This window comes from Lissotriton vulgaris, chromosome 2_2 (assembly GCF_964263255.1).
Source record: "Lissotriton vulgaris chromosome 2_2, aLisVul1.2, whole genome shotgun sequence".
NCBI classification, from domain to species: domain Eukaryota; kingdom Metazoa; phylum Chordata; class Amphibia; order Caudata; family Salamandridae; genus Lissotriton; species Lissotriton vulgaris.
The window spans coordinates 248174335-248180605 of record NC_141688.1 but is presented as its reverse complement, the minus strand read 5'-3'; positions in this window follow the sequence as shown (position 1 = coordinate 248180605).

Genomic DNA, 6271 nt, shown 5'->3' with positions numbered 1-6271 from the left:
TGTTCATCAAAAAGAGAGCAGCTTCATTTTGCAACTTGGCCAAAGAAGATTCATGAATAACCCGTTCCAGTAGCCGGCTCTCGATAACACTGAGTGGCTTCCGCAGGTCCACTGGAATAAATAGAAGAATCCTTCCAAGTACTTGTATTGTATAGAAGGAGATGGCTGTAATTTGGTTAACATGGCCTTCAAAGGAAAGCATTGGGTCACACATTACTCCGAGGTTCTTTACTTTATTCGAAGGACTAGGTAACAAGCCCAACTCTGTGGGCAAAAGTGCTGGAGATCAAAAATGTGCGTGTTTGCCAAAAAGTGAGACTTCAGTCCTACTTTGATTTCAATTTCAGACCATTAGTGGCCATCCAGCCTTCAACATGCCGAAGACAGGAAGGGAACTGTGACGCTGTGTCCGCCAGTGAGCCAGTCACTGAAACCACAATCTGGGTTTCATCTGCGTAAGAAATAGCAGAGAAGCCCAAAGATCTAATTAACCTCGCCAGCGGAGCAACATAGACTTAAAAAAGAGTCGGGCTCAACGAAGAGCATTGCGGTAATCCACATGGCAGGGAAAAAAGCGCTGACTTAAATTTTGACAGAGCGACAAACTGCTCCCGGCCAGATTGGAATGATTTAAGTAAAGCAAGCGCTTTCCCTTTATTCCCAATCCCCTCCAGGACTTGCAGTAGTTTATGGTGGTCCACAGTATCAAGAGTGGCAGACAGGTCAAGCAGCAAGTGCTGCATTGCCTACTGCATTGACAGTCTGTTTGATCAGTTCGGATGCCGATATTAGTGCCAATTCGGTAATGTGGTGCTTTCTAAAACCAAACTGAGTGGCGTCCAGGAAGGTTTGCCTCTCAATATAGTCAGATATAACACTGTTCATGGCTCTTTCTACCATTTTTGTGGGATAAGGGAGTCTGGAGATATGTCGGTAATTACTAGGATCTGCCCCATCTAAATTTTCTTTCTTTAATAGGGGGAGGATAGATGCCAATTTCCAATTAGTGGGGAAAATACCAATGTAGAACATTTGAATAAAAATCGAGGACAAATGAGAGGCAAACGTTTCTGGTAGAATGTGAAAGATTCTAGGGGGATATGGATCCAGAAGGGAGCCAGATTTGGTAAACAATAGGAGATTGGTGACCTCATCAGTAGTTAAAAAGGGAATAGAGGATAATTCAGGGGGTCACTAGTATCTAAGGAACCTAGGGGACTTTCCCTTTCCTCACTGCAAAAAGCAGGAGTCCCTGAGGGGGGCAACGTCCCTTGATGAAAGCCTTTGGAGAAGCCACTGTAAACCGAATTTACTTTATCCTGAAAGGACTTGGCCAATGAATTGCAAAATATCTGGTTTATTGGTGAGTCAGTCTCCGCGGGGCACTAGGTTAACTTTTTAACTACGAAAAAAAGTTATTTTGCAGATTTTTTTTCAATCCATAACTACTTTTTTCAAACCATAACTACTCTGTTCAATGACGTTTTTTAGGTTTGTGTGCTCAAGAGTTGAGTGCGAGAGATCTCAGATGCCCACGTTCTGCCTTGGTTAGAATTTCTGTGGGATATCCTCTGTCATGGAATCGAGCCACCATGCTTGTGATTTTCGCAGAAATTTGTACAGGATCTGAAAAAATTATTTTAACCCTGAGTAATTGGTATTAGGGCAAATGGGCTTTAAGAGTATGTTGTTGGAAACTGCTGTAATGCAACAGATTGTTGCAGTCTGTATCTTTCCAGTATTGGGTTGGTTCTGGTAGTTGATCCTAGATGTAAACGTGTACATCTAGAAAGATTATTTTGGGATTGCCAATGTTGTATGTGAACTTTATCTGATCATTGACTTGGTTCAGAATGTCGATAGCTGATGTTAATTCTTCTTCAAGACCTTGCCATACAGCGAAAATGTCATCTATGTACCTTAAATAGGTCACTAGATTTTTTTTTCAAGCTTCGTTATTAAGAATATTACTGAGTTCAAACTTGTACATGAAGAGGTTTACGTAGCTGGGTGCCGCGTAATTCCCCATCGAAGTTCATGTCAGTTGGAGGAAAAATGTGTCTTTGTGAACAAAGTAACTGTGATAAAGAGTGGATTGAAGGAGTTGCAATAGGTAGATTTGTAAATCCTGGTCCAAATCAGAATGTATTGAGAAAAATTGTATTGCTTCAGTACCTATGTCATGAGGAATAGTAGAGTAAAAGGCTGTCACGTCAATAGTTCACAAAAAATGGCTTTGTTCCATTCAATTTCAATGTTTTTGATTTTTATCAAGAATTCAGTAGTGTCCTTAATATACGTTGACATGTCTAGTATAAATCCCTACAAATGTTTGTCAAGATATTTTCCCACTGGTTTGTGGATAAAACCGCGTGTTGAAACAAAAGGTCTCATTGGCGGCTTCTGTAGATCCTTATGGATTTTGGGCAACATTTGTAAGGTGGGACTTTTCTGAATCTCTAAAATAAGGTATCTTTGGTCCATTTCGGTAAAGGTGCCTGATGTTACCGCATAGTCAATTAATTTTTTGAGTTCACATCGGAACATCTCTGTAGGATTCCAACTATTTGGTTTGATCCTCCTCGTGTTCATCAGTTTTCGGATTGTAAATACACCAGGGTCATGACGACTAAGGCACCACCTTTGTCTGCTCTGATGCATGTAATATCTGGGGTATTGGCTATTCATTGAAGAATAATTCTGTCTTTGGTGATGAGATTGAATTGTTTAGATTTACTGGTTTTAAACAGATTTTGTTAATCATTTTGGATGAGAGTTTCGAAAGTGTCCAGAATTTTATGGCTGATGGGGGCCGTATAGGAACTCTTAGGTTTCAATCCTTTGAGAGTGTTATTAGGCTTAGGAGACGATTCTGTGATCACGTTGGCAAAAAAGCTCCTTAGTCTTAATGAGTGCATACATGGTGCAGGATCCAATACCTAGTGATCATTGGACACATCTCGGCTGCGTCATCCTCTTATCCTCTCAGGGTACATTCAATTTCCCCATATGAGTAATCCATACACTGACATGTTGGAGTGCCCATGCTATTCTTAGTATCAAGGACCGCTTACCTGAAACCGGACTACGCTGTGGGAGCCATCTGAATCCACCAGTTTATCACAAAGCTGCTCCCATGGCCTCCAATCACCAAACCAGTGGGAAAAAGCCCAATAATTGAAGGAAAGAAGGGATGAGAGGAACACATGCACCCTATGTGATTACTTCTTCATTTACCTTCACTGGAATTAGAATTGGTAACCACAGGAGACATCATTTACTCTACAAACACATGTGGTCCACCCAGAGACTTAGCGAGCAAATGCAGATAATTTCCTTTTACCAGTTGCCAATCTTTCACAGACAGCTAAGTCGGTGTTCAAATGCATGTATGATCCTCTCTAGGAATATGCTAGTTACAACAAAATTATGTTTTTCACTGTTAATTCAAGTCTTTCACTCTAGCTGATTACCGACAGGCAGTATTGTTGGAATCCAAACTCTAGTGACATTGGCAGCTGAAGGGACTTTGTTCAGGAAAGGCACCAAACTCAATATGGGGAATAGGTATGTTCAGTACTTAATTTGCACCCGTGGTCGCTGGTGGGGACAACAGGACTTAGTTTGCATCATCTGACTATGATCCAAAGGAAGAGAGAGCAAAATACAATGGGGGAAAACAGGAAGAGAGATACAAAAAACAGTGATAAAAGGGGGTAAACAGGAATGAAAAATAACTGAAAAGAGTGAGTTGAAGAGGCAGAGAGTGTCTGGTGGTTCACGTAGCATGAGCTGGAATCAAGACTATGGTGCCTTGGAATTCCATACCGTGATCTATGAAAAGACCCGTCGAGAGATTCTGAGCTCCAACACTTATTCTATTAGAAATTAGGTACTGGGTAAGTTTCCTGTGGGATTCTCTAGGACACTTCCTCGCTTATCAAAACCCTAAGTTCAAGCAATCAGCACTTGATTGAAGTTGAACCATGCCCAAGATAGCTGCAACATCACCGGCATCTGAGATCTTGCTAAAATAGCATACAAATTTAGAATTCAAATCAATTAGATTGAATGCAGCCCAAGGAGATGTGCTGAGTACCAACAGTGGTACCATCAGAAGCATTAAATGCCATATTAAATAGGGGCAGCCCCGATGGCATTGATCTCAGACAATGGATTATCAAAAGGAAAATGGGTACCACAGGAGATAATGGAATTGATTACAGGGAAAACTAGGGTTGTGAACATATACAATGAGGCCCATCATGGCGAATGAATAAACAGATGTGTGTCGCATCTGCCGGTGTAAGGTTGGCGCAGAGCAGAGCTGGAGTTGTGTCGCGGGTGCGTTGCAACTCCAGCACTGTGCCAACCCTGCCTATGTACAAAATGGTGCTCAAGCCTTACGCCTGCTTCAAGCAGGCGCAAGGTTTTGACTCAGCGGCGTCGGAAAAGTGATTGAGTGAAATCTTATATATTTTACTCAGGCACTTTTCCGAGACGTACCGGCGACACAACACCCCCCCTGCACCGGAACGCCCCCATGAAACCTGACACAGGTTTCATGTAGTGCAGGGCTTTACAACGTGACGCATCTCCCTAGATGCATCACGTTGTAAACAGGGCGCAATGTGGCGCATGGTTTACGCCACCGCTGCATCACAGAAGAGACGCAACACCGGCGCAAATGAGGCGCAAGGCGCTTGTAACTCTGCCCCTGAGTGTCCTGAGAGCACTGAAGATTCAGCCTTTACGATTGCCAGAATACACGCATGGAACTTAGGAGTTACTGCTAGTGTTGGCTCTCACATCCTTTGATCTGTTTACCTGGACGTAGTCAGCTCCCTGGCCTTGTCCACCTGTCAGGGGAACAGCAGGCATCTGGCTGCATCCATTTGACAGGACCTCTGCAGGGCCTCTAGCATTTTCCTCTGTGGCCAGATCTGTCTCCCTATCGCACATTAATGTTTGGCTTGTGTGCACTGCTGTCAACCTATGTACCTGCTGCTTGCTTCTACATATCCACATTCCGTATTGCCAAAATGTCCATCTTAACATTTAGGAGTGCCCCACTGTCCTGGATCCTTTCCCCCCTTTAGCAAGTGTCAATGGCAGTGGGAGCATGCTCCTTTGTAAACTTTATTCATTTAGGGCCCGATTTAGGAAGGCATTAACCGGTCGGTAACGGCTGAATTCAGCCATTACCGACCGGTAAATGCCTTTTCCTATGTAGGAGGCATTTATTTACAGATTCGGTATTTTTACCAATTCTGTATTTACCGAATCGGTACAATTACCGAATCGGTAAATACAGACTCGGTAAAAATACTGAATCTGTAAATTCAAATGTAGGTAGCATTGTTGACAGTGCTAGAGGTCTCTAAGAATTCGTTATTTACCACCCAATACAATTGGGTGGTAAATAAGAAATTCCTGTGTACATGCACATCTGTGCATGTACACCTGTGCCATGTGGCACACATACATGCCCTAAGGGCATGTATGTGTGTCACATTGCACATAAGCCAAAAACAGGGGTGCTACAGGGTGTCAAAGTGACACCCTGTTCCCCCTGGCAGGATTCGGTATTTACCGATTCGGTAATTACCGATTTGGTATTTGCCATTGATTCCTATGGGCTTCAAGGCCCATAGGAATCAATGCCAAATACCGATTCGGTAATTACCGAATCGGTAAATACCGAATCTTACTGGTTCGGTAATCAATTAGGTAAAAATACCTACATTCCCATTGCCAGTTCTTAAATACCGAATCGGTATGATTCGGTATTTAAGAAGTGGTAATCTGGGATTACCTACATCGGGCCCCTAGTGAGGAACTCTTTTCCAACCACTGCCCAATTGGATTATGTAGCTTTCTTTTTTGTTTATTTTATTTCTGTCAATTGGCATGTTTCTTTTTTTCTTATAAAATGTGTTATGTTAATGATGTCATGACATCTTGTACTATTGTAAGGTGTTCAATTACTGTTTGTAAAAATAATGTAGGTTTATGGTGCTCTACAGTCACAATAAAATAAATGGACATACCACGGATTGGCATACTTTAGCCTTTTATAGCTTGCCTACTTTGAGTGAAATCTTTCCTCTACCCCTAGATGTCTTACCTGTGGTTGTTGGAGTACGCTTCATTGAACATTATAGAACGAATATGCCTTTGCCATTTATGACTTTGATGGCAGCAATGGGGTGCATGTCTGGTCTGCTAGATACTTAACTCCCTCATTATTATCACCAACAGCAGTAGTAGC